At 42.1% G+C, this 18,212-nt stretch overlaps 1 protein-coding gene across 1 annotated transcript in view; it reads right to left on the reverse strand.

The window, feature by feature from the left end:
- CACNA1I (calcium voltage-gated channel subunit alpha1 I) overlaps window positions 1–18,212 on the reverse strand; it is a 537,094-nt gene that overhangs the window by 362,512 nt on the left and 156,370 nt on the right. The gene's annotated exons all lie outside the window — the stretch shown is intronic.

Genomic DNA, 18,212 nt, shown 5'->3' on the forward strand with positions numbered 1-18,212 from the left:
AGGGTCAGCTCTGGTTAAATGGGAGACCATCAAGGGAGTCCAGGGTTGCTAGGCAGAAGTAGGCAATGGCAAACTACCTCTGAACATCTTTTGTGTTGAAAATTCTATGGGGTTACCATAAATCAGTTGTGACATGACCAAAACAACAACAATAACCACCTGAAACAAGCAAACAAAGTTCCTGGTGCAAGGTTTACATAAGATCCCTGGTTCTGGAAATCATCATCATCATCTGAACTGGTTGCTTCAAATAGGCTGTACTTCCACATAGGGATGAGAATGAACCAGCTCATGAACTAAAATTTGGGATGAACTTGGGCTGATTCAGGGCTTGGGAAGTGATGTTTGGCAAAGCATGCACTCTGGAACATTTACCAAACTGCAGGCTGTTTAGTTCAGCTCTCTGGGTCTGTTCAGAGGTCTCTGAGAGAGCCAGTTTGATGTAGCAGTTAAGTGCATGGACTCTAATCTGAGAGAGCCAGGTTTGATTCCCCACTCCTGCACATGCACCTGCTGGTATGACTTTGGGTCAGTCATAACTCTCTCAGAGCTGTTCCTCTCAAGAGCAGTTCTGGAAAGAGCTCTCTCAGCCCCACATACCTCACAGGGTGTCTTTCTGCCACCTCAGCTGTCTTGGGCTCCTTCACGCAACCCCTTTCAACAGACTGCATGAGAGAGCCCCTTTAAATGGACAAATAACTCCTGCTAGCTCCCCAGGGGGCCATTCTGCCATGTCCCAAATATCTAAACTGGTTCAGTCTATAAGAGGCTGATTTGGTTCAGGACTTGGTCTGTGAGCCAGCATGGACCCTGAACCTCCTTTTTTTAGTCTGTGCCCATCCCTAATCTTTATCAGTGTGTGCAGTTGAAACATATGCAACAGCAGATATCTCCACACATTCTCCCTTACCCAGCAGTCCCATTTGACAAGGAGGAGTTTATGCTGGGGGCTAGGGGGCCATGCGGACAAAAAGTCATATGGAGTGGGATGCTGAAGAAATGAGAGAGAACCAAACTCTCAAAACACCCCTTCTGCATTTTCTGCCAGTGATGCCTTCACTGGCATGAGAATCTGTTGGCACAATAGACACAGAGAAGCGATTTCACCCACTTCTTCTTCCTCACTGCAGCCATACATGTTGCAGGTACAGTGGCACCATCTTGTAGTGAGCCTAAAGGGGTGGCAGGGGGAGCAGAAATGTGGGTGAGACCAACAAACGCATTCACATTCCATTCATACTTCATGGGATCCCTGATTTCTGAACTAGTGTGGGATCTTTAAGCTTGCCCTCTATCACGTTTTTGTCCTGCCATTCCTCCAAATATGCTTAAGGACACACACATCACTTCCTCAGGGCTGTAATGAGTGTGGGGACAGTGCCTTCGTCCCAATCTCCCCATTTAAATATGAATTTTGGTGTGGTAGCATCAATAAAGTCCAGCCAGCTCTCCCCATCCCACGCCTCACCTCCCTCCCAAAAGGCAAGCTTGCAGAAAACAAGCCAAGGATCATATCACACAACTCCTCACTACCTGAATCCACCAGCTTCTTGCCCACCTACTTGGCTCAGTCAGTGCTCTGCAGGCACACCCAGATGAGCTGGTGGAGCCTGGGGAGAGCAGAGTTTTGAAAGTGAAGAGACTTCAACAGGGAGTAATGAATCTGCCCACTCCTCGCCTATCTATTTGGCTCGCTCGCTGCCCTGCTGGTGCACTTGGATGAGCTGGCCTTTTGGATGGAGAGGTGTGGGAGCAGGAGCAGGGGTGGTGGACTTGATTACAGTGAGTATGCATTTTATTTTATTTTATTTTATTTTTGTGACATTAGTCAATGATGTCGTGCCCTCTCAGTGCCCCTGCCCAAAAATTCCTGGTTACAGGCCTGCACTTCCCCCTTCCTACATTCTATCTTCATAACAACTATGCAAGATAGGTTAGTCTGAGAGAGACCAATTAGCCAAAGGTCATCCTTCATATCAGAGAACCAGAGATGCCAATGCAGAATCCAGGAAAAATAGCCCCGCACAGAAGGAAGGAAAGTGCTAAGTGCAGAATCTCAACCCCCTTTCCCATGAAAAAAGTCTCTTGCCACTACAAGAAATCAATCAAACTCTAGTTGAAACAAATTAAAGATTGCAGCTTTTTTTCTTATCTACAAAGTCATGGACCTCTTGAGCCTCCTGTAACAAACAAGAACATAAGAAGCACCCTGCTGGATCATCCAGTCAAGTGTCCTGTTTCACACAGCAGCCAAACTAGTTGCACTGATGAGCCACAGAACAGAGGCTAAGGTCTTCCCATGATACTGCCTCCCAGCACTGATATTCTTTGTTTGTATATTGCCTCTGTATATGGAGGTTCCCATTATTCATCGTGGCTAGGAACCATTGAGGGACCTATCCTCCATGAATCTGTCTAACCCCCCTTTTAAAGCCACCCTTGCTTATGGCCATCACTGTCCACATTTTGGAACACAGAATTCTGCCTTACTTGAATTCCTGTTCTGTGTGTATGTATGATCCTGTGTATTCACCTGTTGATTCCACCCACCTTTTCAAATCAAACATTGGTTACTGAATTTTTCTGTTCTTTTGATGCAACAGAGTATATTAACTGGAGGGGGTGTCATGGAGATGAACTCCCCTTTTCAAGCTCCCATCCCCCAATCTTTCTGGACATTTTTTTTCCATAGGTAAGCCACTATGGGGAAGGTTTGAGTTATGCAAAAGAGAACACTATGTCTCAATTTCTTCCCAGGCTACATCTGGAAAAATCATCCTCTCAGGTTCTTAAAGTGTCACCACCTACTCTAGAGCAGTTAGCAGACAAGATGTATGCTCATGACCAAAATGACAAATCTCACCTATATATATAAAAAAGTAAAGTAGTTAACACCTTCTGCCTGATAACATGTATTCCCTCATTAGTATGTCAACAGTAATGGCATGTTTGTGATATTACCTGTTACTTGCAAATATTGAGGATCAGCAGGATTATTTGGTTGAAATACTAAATAAACTAAAACTTTTAGGTTTGATCCATGGAATACTTACTTGAAAGTAAATTCTACTATATTCAGCAATGCTCTCTTGCTAGTAAGTGTTCATATACTATAACCTTATGTGTACTTACTGGGAAGTAGGCCCCAATTAGAAGAATTTGTCTCTGAATCCAGTTCCAGCTACTAGTTTTTTGATATGTGGTGTCACAGGAATCTCTCTCCCCTCTTTTTTTTTTTGCAGTGCGAATTAATATTCATAACACTTGATGTGCAATACTCAGCACTTTATCAGCTACATATAGAATCCTGCATGCCTCTTGCATGTCAACCCGACCCGTACTATTATTACTTTCACTGGCACTTTCAAAATCTTTTTTTGGAAAATTGCACACAATCTGTCATCCTGGTTAGATGCATCTCTAAATGACAGGGCACATTTAAAATCTATAACCCATTTGACAACAAGCCTATGTCTTTCCTTATGGAAATGAAAATGACTCAATGACTAGCCACATTTATCAATGTAATTGTCTGTATATGTTGGTTAAAAATGCAAATAAATCAATCCCAATATGCCAGATCTCTAGATACAAATACTGCATCATTGATCTTAAACTTTCATCAAAAGTCCAAAGCAACAAACAAATAAAACCCATCTCCATTTCTCAAGGAGTTTATGTTTCCGGAACACAGACTTTCCTCTCCATTCTTCCAGAAGATGGGATTTAGCCTTGCAAATTGACTGTACATTTTAGCAAGCCTGTTCAATACTTCCCAAATGCATGATTGCACTCCTCTAGATGTCAATTCATCCTACTGAACAATTGTCTTACCCTTAAAAAATTATGCTTTGTATTCTGTGGTAATTTCCCACTAATGAAAGGAGGCTGGTGACTTATGCTGATTTTCCCTTCTAACTGTAGACCCCCAATTCTCTCCCATGTTGTTCCTGACAGTCCCTGTTCACCAAGAGCAGCATGACAGAGCACATTTGGGAAGTCCCATTTTCACTGACAAGACTGAATACAGGATCCAAACCTCTCTCCCTTCCTCTCAATCACACAAGACAACATTGGATTTATATTCCGCCCTCCACTCAAGAGTCTCAGAGCGGCTCACAGTCTCCTTTATCTCCCTCCCCCACAACAGACACCCTGTGAGGTGGGTGGGGCTGAGAGGGCTCTCACAGCAGCTGCCCTTTCAAGGACAACCTCTGCCAGAGCTATGATTGATCCAAGGCCATGCCAGCAGGTGCAAGTGGAGGAGTGGGGAATCAAACCTGGTTCTCCCAGATAAGAGTCCACACACTTAACCACTACACCAAACTGACTCACTGACACTTCTTTCTCTGAATTATTGCATCGAAATCTGGAGCAATCTTGAGTATGCTGTTCAGGTGTTGTTCAGCTGTGCATCTGTAAGTAACAAACCTACTTTTGATGTATTGGCATTCATTACAGGTATCTCATGGTTAATGCTTTGAGCCTAAGACAAGAAGCCCCTGTCTGAGTTCTGTTTCTACTTTTTCCATACTGAATTTCACATAAATATCCCATATGTTATTTGGGGCCAAATTAACTGAAATTGGTTAAATCAGGGGTGTCAAACTCATTTGTTATGAGAGCCGGATCTGACATAAATGAGAACTTGTCAGGCCAGGCCATGTCTGTCATAAAATGCAATGCTGGGTAGCACAGATATAAACTTTATAAAAAGGATGTAGACAAACACAATAAAAGATTTTTTAAAAACTTTAAACATGCTTAAAACATTAGCACTCTTGTGAATTTTTTTGTTTATTTAACAGTCTTTGATCACTGACAATTCTTTCTCTGAATTATTGTATCGAAATCTGGAGCAATCTTGAGTATGCTGTTCAGGTGTCGTTCAGCTGTGCATCTGTAAGTCACAAACCTACTTTTGATGTATTGGCATTCATTACAGGTATCTCATGGTTAATGCTTTGAGCCTAAGACCCAGAGGAAAACATGAAATGACTGGGTGTTGTGAACTTTTGTACATAAGTTGCTTTTTGTGCTGGTCAAGAACATGTGAAGGCACCATGACACAGACTGAGGGCTATGTGTTTATCTACAAAACTGTAGTCTTTTCCAGAGAAATAATTACAACTCCTATGTGGCAGTGCAAGAATAGAGACAGCCATGTATAGTGGTCAGTATCAGCCTACTATCTGGGAAGTCTAAGTTTAAAATGCCCAATCTGCAAATGAAATGTGCTGGGTGAACTTGTTCTGGAGACACATTCTCAGCCTAATCCACCTCACTGGCTTGTTGTTATTTCTCATCTAAACAGTTCGCATTGCTTTCCTTCTGAGAAAGACTGGATCATGACAGCATGAATACAGTGAAAAAGAGGAGGGGAACACAGTTGCGCCCAGGACAGTCCTGGCATAACAGCCCAACAAAACACATTTTCTCTCTCTCTCGGCAAAAAGCTCATACCCTGAATAAAACTTTGTTGATCTTAAAGGTGCTTTCTTGATACCTCTCCTGTGCTATTGAGGGAACTGGGCAAAATAAGCTCTCACTCTTTCCCTCCCTCCCCAGGAGATAAGGTGAGGGAGGAACCTCAGCCAATGCAGGGCAGAGAGGCTTGGCTCAGTAACTCTGCTGCATGATTGAGAGAGCCTGGCAAAGATATCTGACAAAGGGAGCTTCAGCTCTTGAAAATTTATACCTTGAAAATCTTGTTGGTCTTTAAAGTGCTACCTGGCCTTGAAACTTACTCTTCTACTGCAGACCAACCCATCTACCTACCTGCAGTACATACAACAGAATTGGGACAAAACTATTGAGAGGTAACTTTTCTTGAACCACAAAGAAAGTTAAGATATAAATACTTTAATCAATCAATCAGTCAGTCAGTCAGTCAATCAATCAATCAAGGATGTGCCATATACGACCCAGGGGGGATGCATGCAGCCCACTGGCGCATCTTCTGCAGCTTCCATAGCAGTCTCTGGTAGCTCAGCTGGACTTCATATTCCTGAGTCCCCATTGTGGAAAAGGGCATGATATAAAGGAAGGAAATAAAATAGACAGATGATGAAGGAGGAAGAAAGAAAGCAAGGAAGGAAGGAAGGAAGATGAAGAGATGATAGATAGATAGATAGATAGATAGATAGATAGATAGATAGATAGATAGATAGATAGATAGATAGATAGATAGATAGATAGATAGATAGATAGATATCTCATGACAGCAGTATTTATGGGCTCTGTAAGCAACTGATTTTGGTCCAAGCAACATCTATCTGTTCTCAGGCTCAGCTCATGGCTGGCCTTAATCCCCATTCTGGGGTTTGGATTTCTCTGTCCCTGGTCCTGAAACCATTTCGCTTTTTTGTCTGACTCTCCTGTGGCTCACAGGAATCTAGTTACCAAAGTCTAGACTTTGAGACTGCAGTACCCTGCAGCACTCCTTACAGGTGCCTGGTGAGCCTCAAGTAGGACCATGACAGTTTGATTCAGCTTGTTGTCATACCATGAGCTTCTTGTTCATTGCACTGTATATATTTTCCTCTGCAGTGGTAGCCTAACGGCTTAGGGCTGAGACACACAACTCACATAGCTACATTACAGAATTGATCTTGATTGGAAATAAGAGGGTTGTACTGCTAAAGCATATGACATTATTAGGCCCACCTAGGGATCTGTGCTCAGTAAAACTGAGCTGGGGAAAAAAAACCTGATAAAAACCTTATCAGTATTTATTGGGTATTTTCTCAGCTGATCACTGAGGGGGCTAGTTTCTCAGCTAAAAAAATAGTTGTCCCCAAAAATCTCATGAATATTTAAGATTTTTGGGGGAAGGGGGGGGCACAAGATAGCTGCAGTTTCAGAGTATTTAATAGGCTTTCTGTCTCTTTAAACGCCTTTGGAGTTCACTCACTGCAACACAGAGTCGTGTCATGACTTGGAGAAAGCATTTAAAGGGACCATGTTCCTTTAAATGCCTATTTTCCTTCACTGAAAGCAAGGGAGGATGAGAGCACTTTCTTCTGGGGCCCACAGAATTGGACCCCCAGTCCAATCTTTTTAAAATGTGGGGGAGGGGGGTTAGGAGAGACACAAATATCTATGCTGCAAATTTGGTGCCTCAAAAAACAGCCCCCCCAGTCCCAAATACCCCTGGATCGATTCTCCAATATAGCCTATGAGAACCATTGACCATAGGGTATCATGGAGCCAAAAAATCCAGCTACCCCAAATATTTCCTGAATCCCAATACCATATAGGGATTTGGGAATATCAGGAAATATCTATATATTTCAGGTTCAATATAAAAAAAAAACCCAAATACCATTTTGGTGTGTGTGTGTGTGTGTGCACCCCTAGCCCCAGCCCCATGAATCTCAGGCTTTGGACTGTTGGAGACTGGGAAATACTTCATCTTCTTGCACTGAAGTAAAAAACCCCAACACATTAATCATTAGAGTATCCAAGTCAAAAAGAGGAAGAGAACACAGTAAGTGTCCATGGCAGAGTGGGGATTTGAACCTAAGTCTCTCAAATCATAGTCAAGCACTTTTAAAACTATTATACCATACTGATTTAATTGATGGCTTATATTAGAACAACCAGGGATTTCCCCAACTCTGTCTTGCTCCTTCTTTACTCCTTGTGATTCACTGTGATGCTCTTCCTTCAAATGTCATGGAATTTCAAACAGCAGAAGTCTAAGGAGTAAAGAAAGAATGCTCCTCTTTATTTAGTGGACAAAAAGGAGGATTAAGCAAAGTAATTGATATTACTTTGGCAAGCATGGATGGAGTACTGCTCTGGCTCATCTATGCCTATTCTACTAGGAAATTTCTTGCCACCTTCCAGTATGCCTATTGTGGAAAGGGTCAGTTTATGGCTCTGGAAAGCAAGAATTGCTAGGATCAGGGGATGCAAAGGGAAATGATTCCTGGGATCAGTGACAGACAGGTTGTAATCTGTTTGTGAATCTGCTATCTTTTCTAGTAGATTTTTCTGGACGATTTTCCCCCAGGGCTCATGACACCCAGCATGTGGATTCCAGGAAGGCCTAAGGACAGGATTTGCAGTAATTAATAGTCTCTCGACCTCCTGAGTTTCCTCCTTCAGCATCGATGCACCCTAGTAAGATTGTAAGATTTGGTTCTCCAAGCAAGGCCAGATTGTTGGAAGATCCAAAACCAGGACCGATTTCCCACTAGCCTTATGCCGCTATGTCGGATTTCATGCTATCTGCCCTGGGGCTACAACTAGCTTCACCTTTTTCACACGGCAAACAGAAACCGGTTTTTAGAGGGTCTTGTTTGCTGCACAAAAAAGGCGAAGCAAGTTGCAGCTTCGGGGCAGATAGTGTGAAATCCAACAGAAGCCCTGCTGAGAAGAGGAGCGTGATAGCAGCGTAAGGCTAGTGGGAAATTGGTGCAGATTTTAGCTTCATGAACAAGCAGCTGCAAGAGGCCCTGTCTGAGACTATAGTGTACAAGAGGGTCAACAACTTCCTTTGTAACATTTCCTGACCTCCAGTATCTTCCTGGAACTATTTCCCCTAGTTTGAAAAACAGAAAAATTGCCTGTATGATTCCACACCCAGCCAAAGACAATCAGAAACTTTGGGGAGCCACTTGAAGTCAGGAGAATGGCATGGGGATGGGGAGAGAGCTAAATTTCCTTCTACCAGCCAAGCCCTGATCCAAATAGTGAAAGCAAAAACTCACCAGAGATCTAATCACTGATTTTTCCAGGGTCTCATTAGATCATATTGTAGCAATCCTGGTAGGCATGTGATTGGCAGGCACACCTCTAACTCAGGCAAAACTTTTGTATATATTTACCTGAACACATAAATAAGTAGAGTAAACGGTTATGAACTAGCTATGAAGGCTCAGAACACCTAAACTGTTTTTTATTTCCTCCTTAGCTTTTACCAGGCTAGCCTGTGCTTCTTTGGACAGACAAGGTACCATACCAACACATAAGAAGAACTTTAATTAATGACTGATGTAAAAAAGAAGAAGCACAATGAAACTAAAGAGCTAGCCAAAATATGTGCAGCACAATGCAAAGATTTATGAGGATGATAAATGACTATGAGATATTCATTCCAAATTTATCTATGGTTAATAAGCCCTTAAGGAAACTACTGAAAAAATGGCTTTGCATTTGCATTGCTCAGAGTAGTATCAAGAGGCACATGAGCAGTTAAAACATGCTGATCAACAGTCCATCAATTTTAAAGTATAATTTCACTAAGCCAGTTGCACTGTCAGCAGATGCTTATTCCAAAAGACATACAGAAGGAGCTTTTTACTAATGCAAGAAGAGCAGCCAGATGCATTTACAGCAAGATCCCTCTACAAAGCCAGAAGAAACAGCATACAAACTGAGGTGGAGAGGAAGGCAGAAGATGCTGGCACCCCTGGTTTAGTTGTGCTACATTCCAACAGAATGATCAAAGGAGAGAAAAAACAGATTTAATGGTATGCAAGCTACTTAAAAGATTGGGGGGGGGGGGGGGATCCAAATCTCTACCTTCGGATTTTTTTACTATCTTGCTTTCAGTACAGATCAGGAATAAGCATCCACTGGATGATGCAGGAGTGTCCCCCCCCAAAATCAAAAACAAATATAAAATACCAGCTCACATGCAATGGATCATTTATCACCAAGTGCTTAAAAAAAATGAATAGCATTTTGGGCAACACTAGGAAGAGCTGCGCTTCAATGATTTTGCCTATAACAATTTACATTTTATGCATTATTCGTTCTGCAAATCCAGGTTTCACAATCCACTTTTGCAGAGGTGTGTTAACAACTAATGTCATTATGATTACAATCTTTCACCTAAAATCTGCCTTGAGTTCATTTGCATACCTGAGTGCATTTAAATATATACAGAAAAATTCTTCTCCACTAACATTGAGGCTGCCTGACATAAAAGCACAAACAAACCAGCCAGATAGTAGAAGAAGATATTTGGATTTATATCCCGCCCTCCACTTCGAAGAGTCTCAGAGCGGCTCACAATCTCCTTTATCTCCCTCCCCCACAACAGACACCCTGTGAGGTGGGTGGGGCTAGAGAGGGCTCTCACAGCAGCTGCCCTTTCAAGGACAACCTCTGCCAGAGCTATGGCTGACCCAAGGCCATGCTAGCAGGTGCAAGTGGAGGAGTGGGGAATCAAACCCGGTTCTCCCAGATAAGAGTCTGCACACTTAACCACTACACCAAACTGGCTCTCTAGTAACATTATATACTGTGCAATGTACTGCAGAATTAGACAGAATATCAAGCAGAGACATCCTAACAGTTTCCTGTTAGGAAGAAACATAATAAATATATAAACATAATAATTAACATGAATGTAACTAATTCACTTACATATAATGTTATCTTCATGAACTAATTAAAAGTTTCAGGACTTTTCTGGAGAGATGTCATAAATACTGCACCTAAATAAATATTGTACCTAAATATTTCAACTGAGGAACAAACTCCAGTTTTAACATTTGGACCAACCTGCTTTTAATGAAAACTGTTAGTTATACAGGTGAATTTGGCAGTAGTGGTAAAAACCAGCCTGGCTGGAAGCAATAGCTCAGTCAAATACACCCAGGTCCAGAAATCTGTACATCCTTCAACATAATCTAGATATACTGGGTATCAAATGCATAATCTAGCAGATTATATGGAATTTCTGCCTCTCATGGTGGCAAAAATACTTTGAAAAAGACAGGTGTACATATCCTGGATATACTACCTGCGTTTCTGCTGTCAATGTAGTTCTCAAAGACACAGGAGCTGGACCACAAAGGCTTCTGGGATAAATATCAATTAATAGCAGTAGTTAACCTGAGAGGGTGGATGGCTACATTAAAAGGTGCTAAGCAAAAATTATTAGAATCTGGGATAACTGATCAACATTAGCAACCAACAACTGGGTACACCGGTACAGGATCTCAAATGTTGCTGCAATTCCTTCTGTTATGATGGGAATTTAGGGAGATCCTCTGGGTGTTCCACAATGAGTATATCCCAGCCATTTGTTAAGGAATTCTATAGGTTTTATTTCTAAATCTACAATTTGTGTTTAGAGGCTCTAACTGCCACATTTCCAGCTGCCATCTTAACAACACAGCTTCTTCTTCCCAGACACCACCAGGGGGCAGATGGTCTCTCCTTCAATTATTAACTCTTTCTTAACTGTATTATTATTTGTAACTCTTTACAGCAACTTCTGGGGCTATCTGATACCTTGCCACATGCAGTGCTTGAACCAGGATCTCTAGCATGCTGAACATGTGCTCTGTCTTTCTCTCTGGTTTTCCTGCCCTGACAAATTTCAAGACTGGAGGATTTCAAATACCCCTTGAGTAGTTACTTTCCTGTGTGTTCAGCTGTGTGTGTGATTAAAAGAACAGTCTATAGTTCATAAGATATTGGGTTTAGTCTTGTCTCATCCTCCCATTTTACTGCAGATTGGTTAATTCATGGCCAAAGGTGAATGTTGTCTTATTCTCAGCTTCCTCTTGATGGCATTCAGCTCCCTTCATTCCTGTTTCTCAAATGAATGCTTTTCCTTGGTAAGCTATTACTGAGCTATTAGCATGGTAAGAATGCCTTCTATGAATGGTCTGTTGTGTGTTCTTTTGTTGCTGACTTGGTGTCTCTTTCCTCCTGGTCTTGCAACAAGATCTCCTAGGGACACTCTTCCACCTCTGAGTTCTGAACCCTTGATGGGGAGATGTCACAGGCTTTCCGTGGCATCTTCTTCTGCCAAGTGAGTTGTGGAGGCTTCTGTAAGATATGGTAGGAGTGGCTATGTGTTCTTCTCTGCCTGTCTACATATCAAAAGGGAAAATATTTGCAGGATGAGATTAAAATTCCTGTCTGCAAACTTCACAGCAGTGAGGTTGTTACAGGATTCCAACTGACTATGCCTTAGATACTAACTTGCTATGCCAGCCCCAGTAAGATGCCAGAGCTCAGGGTTTAGGACTGAACTGCCCATTTCCTTATAACCAGGTGCCTCCCAGAAACCAATTAAAATATTCCATTATATTTAGAATGAGACAAAGTGACTTCAGAGTAGTCTTCAGAGTAGGTGTACAAGAGCGGGCGTCTGAGCTAGCAGCAAAAACAATAGACATGGAATCTATGCAAACATATGTAAATTGACAAGACAGCCCAGTCTGGCTTTTCACAGACTCTTAGCCTAAAGCAAAAGGAGCCAGGAATATGGAATTTTCCAATGATGGAGACAGTTTGGTCAATGCATTACAATTCAAGCCTATTTCCATATCTAATACAGTACAGTTCTATATGTACGCCACAGGGAAATACATTTCTCCCCCTGGAATATGCGGGATGGAAAAAAATTGCTCACTAAAATACGCAGTAGTTATCAAGTCACTAGGAAATAGAGATAAATAGCGATATTTTGTACTTGCCATGGAAGAAGCACTCTGATAACAGACATGATAGCTCACTGTAAAACTCTGATTGCTGACAAGGGAGTCCAATTCTCAGCAATGGTTTTGAAGGCCCAACTAATGTAAGCATTTCATTCTATCACTAAGATACTCAAGAGTCTGCAATGTGTCTATAAAGAACAGGACTATGGGGGAAAATCATAAAAATATTATGCATGCAATACTTATCCGTATCTACCACAACTGGATGAACTTTCATTTCCCAAAGCACAGCTGCTAATGAGCAGGCAAACATGGACTTTCCTTCCCACAAGACATTAGTTATCTAAACCCAAGTAAATACCAAGCTTACAAGTACAGCTGGAAGACAGACAAAATAAACTACATTTTTAGTATGACAGATACAAACCCATCGTTCCGAGTGACAGTCAGGCAGTGAGTATGCCAAGGAACAGACAATAACAGCTGGAGGCCAGAAAGAGTTGTTAGCCCCCAAACGCAGCCTGCAATCATATAATGGGGAGGCAAGTGTTCAGAGGAATGAGAAAAACCATCAATATTTTCTCGAATGTTCACAACATCCTAGGTAGCTGTTTCTACAAAAGAATGAGGCAAAAGACACAACTCTTTAGGGAACACAAACAAGAATGAGAGAAGTCACTTCTATGCCAGAAGTTGTTACATGAAGCAGTACTGGCTGGATTATGAGGACATATACTAATTGTTGTATGGAACAGGCATATGCCAGGAGCAGCCAGCTGTGGCCTGGATTACACATGCAATAGAATAAGGCAGTAGTCATGATGTGATAGAATGGACTGTACTACTTCAGATTGCAAGACAGGAGTCAAATGCTGAAATGTTCTTCTATGTTAATCAAAATCTATTAAAGAGGGAGCTGGGATATACAGGTTTCTTCCTGATCAACTTGTTTTTGTTTTCTTGTATAGATGTGACTTAAAAACAAACAAACACTTGAGCAAGTATTCAAAAGTAGGGATGGGCATGAACCAGAAAAATGTGGTTCATGTTTGTTCATGTTTTGTGATCAAACCATCAACCAAATCACAAACTTGATCAAACCAGGAGGTTCATTCATGAACTGAACTGGTTCAGTTTGTGACTCTGCAAACTCAGTTGAAAGGAACTGCAGTCTTTTTAAACAGGGTTTGCAGAAAGTGCAAAAACCCACAGCTGAGCAGCAGGGTGCAGCCTGCTCCCAGTCACTCAGCTGGTTCGGTCTTTATTGTGCAATCCCTTTAAACGGTAAAGGGACTGCACAAGAAAGCCCTAAACAGCTGAGTGGCAGGGAGCAGGCTGTTCCCCACTGCTCAGCTGTTTTTGCAGGTTTCACAAGAAACAGAAAGCAGGGGGTTAAAGGGACTTGGATTCCCTTTAAATCCCTGCTTTCTGCTCTGTTGATGAACTACCATTGTGAAAGTTTGTGACATCATGAACTTCAGTTCACAAACCATGAACAAGGCAAAAATTGTGAAGAATTTTGCTTCATGACTCACTTTGTGTCCATCCCTATTCAGAAGTTGCACACACCAGAAGTGGTACAATAGACCACACAGCCACCTCATTCTGATGCATGACTACATATGTTCCACTGCATGTGAACTGAACAGCAAGCTATTTTCCCTTCTAAGAATATATGAAGAGCCTTGTTGAATTAGGGTAAAAGCCCAATTAGTTCAACATTTTAACGGTATTACCAGGTTATAAGCAGGACAACAGGCAACAGCCCAAGCAAAAGGTATTCAGTGATGCACTACTTCTGGATGCGAAGGTTTCATTTAGCTCTCTTGGTTCATAGCCATTGATAGATCAATCCTCCCATGCCTAATGCATCAGCCACGAATAGTAGTGGCTTTCTCAAGAAGAATTGGACAAAGGATAGTTCTATCGAAAATTACCATTTATAGGGTTAAGTGTTTTGAACACATTACCCATAGCTTAATATCTGTACATTGGCTGAAGTTTGTTCATTTCAAGATGCTGATTTAAAGCTCTTTGCTACCCATATGGGGATCACCTCTACCCATATGTGCCCAAAAGTCAGCTTTGATAATCAGACAGTTCCTTCACCCAGGTTTAGTGAGAACAGTTTCAGCTAAGGCACCCACTTCCTTGGTGGCAGGACCTGCTTTATGGCATGAGCCTCCTGAGGATTCAAGGAAGGCCCAAATGTTTCAAAAATGTCAGAGCTTCAAAAAATGAGAGTTTTTTCCAATGTGCTGGTGGCACTTATCAGTGGAGGTGAGTTATTATGACAGGGTAAACATTAAAGCCTGTTCTTACTGTTTGTATTGCATTTTTGTAATTTTTACTTGGCTTTAATAATGTAAGCCTCTTTGAGACCCATTAATCAGGAGGAAGAAGTAGTATATAAGTATCTGAAGTAAAAAATATTAACTATGACAGCCCAATGTATAGAAGTAGCATGCAGACCCACTCAAGTATGGAATTATTGTCAGAGTTGTTCTGCAGGTGTTTCCACCATGAATCTGAGATAACTTGCCAAGGTGCATTTGCCTGGCCCTTTCCTTATTAGTATTTAGACAACAGCTCAAGACTGTCCTTCTTAAGAGGGATCTCCATATTTAAATTGTAAAGCTGGATGTGCTTTGCTCTGTTGCCTGCATTATTGTTTTAGTCAATGTAATTCAGCCTATTAACTTAATGGGTTTGCATTGTTTTATAGTATACTGGCTTGGATTTCTTGGGGAAGGGGGAAGGTTTTTTTTTGGGGGGAGGGGTTGGCAAATTTCCTGTATTGTTAAAAGTCAAGTTTTTTACTGTTTTAAAAGGATTCTGTGTTTGATTTGTTGCTGCTGTGTTGTGCTGCTGTTGTTCCTTTTCCCTTCTGGTTCTGGTTCTTGGGGGGGCGGGCTGCTTAGCCTAATTTTTATTGTTAAAAAGGTCATTTTTTTAACAGTTGAGTTTGTTGGCCTTTTCTCAGTAATTTGTTTGGATCTATTCTCTGTTGTTGCTGGTTCTGCATCCTGTCCTGTTATCCCTTTTCCTGGTTCTGGTTTTGGGAGGGGGGGGAGGTGTTGTTGACTGAATTGGCCTGAGGTTTTTTTATTGTTGAAAAAGTCACTTTTTAAACATGCTTGTTGTGCTTGGCCAGCTCTCCCCACGTTGTTTTGGGCAGGGCTGGAGAGCTGGCATCTGTAGATTGTGTGTTCTTTGGCAGGGAAGCTGGCACCTGGGTGAGAGAACCAGAACCAGCAGGCTTGTTGTGCTTGGCCAGCTCTCCCCACGTTGTTTGGGGCAGAGCTGGAGAGCTGGCATCTATAGATTGTGTGTCTGTTGCAGGGAAACTGGCATCTGGGTGAGAGACCCAGAACCAGCATGCTTGTTGTGCTTGGCCAGCTCTCCCCGTGTTGTTTGGGGCAGGGCTGGAGAGCTGGCATCTGGGTTTGGTGCAGCCAGGTCTGCAGAGCAGACCTTGAGCAGATTGTGTTTTTGTGGCAGTGACATTGGCAACTGGATTTATATTGGTTCCAGGCCAGCAGGGTTCATAGAGTAGATAGATGGATGTTGGGTACTATAGAGATTTGGGTACTATAGAGATTCTCTGGTGTGAAGTTAGGTTTGGCTTTGGGTGCCCCAGGAACTGGACCCCCTGGTCCAAATTTTTTTGGCCTTGTGGGTTTTGTGTGGGACAGTGCCCTGAAGCTGCACAACAGTTTGGGGGGGGCTCTCCTCAAAAACCCCTGCTCCCAAGAGCCACTTTTCCCATGACAATTACAGTGGGGGAAGTGGCTCTAATTGTTTTTTTCCTCACCATTGGGGTGCCCACAGATGGGTGCAGTCTTTTTGGACCTAGGGGGTTGCATGCAGGGGAGTCCCCTGAAGCTGCCCTGCAGTTTTGGGCCTCTCCCTCAAACCCCCCTCTGGCCAGAACCACTTTCCCCACAGCAATTATAGTGGAGGAAATGGCTAATCGGGCTTTCCCCAGCACTGGTGGCAATGGGCTCTCCCTCAAACCCCCTCCCCTCCAAGCGGCTTCCAATATACCCTATTTTGCCATTGATTTCAATGGCCATAGGGTATAATGGGGCTGTATATTCGGAAACAGCTGCGCATCTACTGCATAGGCAGCTATTCCGAGTACCGGTATTTGGAAATATATGGTATTCCGGATTTTTTGGCCCCGTATATTTCCAAATACGATTTTTTTTTTTTGCACATCCCTAGTTGGGAGCACTCCTGTCACTCAGCAGTTTTTGCTGCTTTCTGAAACCTCATTTAAAAGGACTGCATTCCTTTAAGTGAGGTTTGCTGGACCCACAAACCATGAACTGAACTGGTTCATCAGAGAGTGAACCTCTTTGATTCAGTTTGTGGTCTTGCCATTAACCAAACTGCATTTTGCAGTTTGTGTCCAATCCTAGAGCAGGGCATACATGTTTTAATAAATAAAATAATATAACCTTTGCAAAGTCTCCATGGTCATGTGCATGGAGTGCAAAAATTTAGTTGTCAATAAGACACTTTTCAAGCATGGTAGTAGATGTAAGGTAAGAAGCTGAAGTGGACTGAAAAGAATAAGTAAAGAAGAATGGTGATTCTATATACACCATAAATGTAAAGAACTACTCTTCTATTTGGATTTCAAGCAATCTCTGTTGGGATCAGCATGACCCTGCCTGGACTGTAGTTGTCAGCTGTGCCAATGTATTTGCCAATCACAAAATTGCTCCAAGTGCTGAAGGAAGGACCCCTAAGAAGCAGCTGGGACATTCTCAGACACCATTTGAGACAATATCAACCCAGTAAGTTCTGTTTATTTGGGTGTCAACTTATCAGTATTATACAGCAAATACTGAGGCAACCAAAATTATAGAAACAAGGTGCTGAGGCTTGCGGGGTGGGGGGCAGACACACTATGCCTTGAATTGAAGACAGAAAACAAAGTTTTGATATAACAGGATCCAATGAATGTAGCATTCTTGATTGCAAGAGAAAATTGAGTTACATTCAAAATGCTGAAGTGCTTCCAGTTTCCTTCACAGTTTTCTTTGGCACATCTAAGGACAGAAGGGAATGAAAGGAAAGGGAGTCACAGAAGGGATTATGCATCTACAAATCCCCCGATGCCTGAAAAATGATGGCAAACATGTCGGCATATAAATTCCCTGTTCCATTCTCTTCACTGACAACCTTTTGCAAGAAGTAAAGTGTCCTGCTGAAATACCAGGTCTTTGGGAAATGGGGGAAAGGCAGTGTTTCTCCAAGATAGGGTGCATATTTGCAGTCTGGCTTCTTTTCAAGTAGCCTCTGTTCCATTTAAGCGTTTAGAAATCGGCAATTGAAAATAAATCACCATACACAAATGAGCATATTCTAGGAGAGGTGGCAAGCCAATTGTGTGAATACATGAGTGCACACAATTAATACAGAACACCCAGAGGGAGGGGAACAAAATGGGCATGCTGCTACAGTGGCTTGAACTTTGCCTGCTATTTGAGTGCTCTGTATATAGGGCCAACTAGATGCCAGTAGTCTTGTATCACTGCCAGTGCCCAGAAGGGTATAGGCCAACAAGCTTTAGATAGATATGATGCACAGGAAGCCTCAAGTAAAATAAAAATTGCAATTTTATCATTGTGCACTATGGAATATGCTTGTCTTAAGGCACACTCTCGGGATATCTGTCCTCATGCCCAGTTGAACTGGACAATTTTTTACTGGACAATTTTCCAATTTAAATTTAAATAATCTAAATATTTAAATAATATTAGCATAATTTAAATAACATTAGCAAAA

Source organism: Heteronotia binoei, chromosome 8 (genome assembly GCF_032191835.1).
Source record: "Heteronotia binoei isolate CCM8104 ecotype False Entrance Well chromosome 8, APGP_CSIRO_Hbin_v1, whole genome shotgun sequence".
Lineage (NCBI taxonomy): Eukaryota > Metazoa > Chordata > Lepidosauria > Squamata > Gekkonidae > Heteronotia > Heteronotia binoei.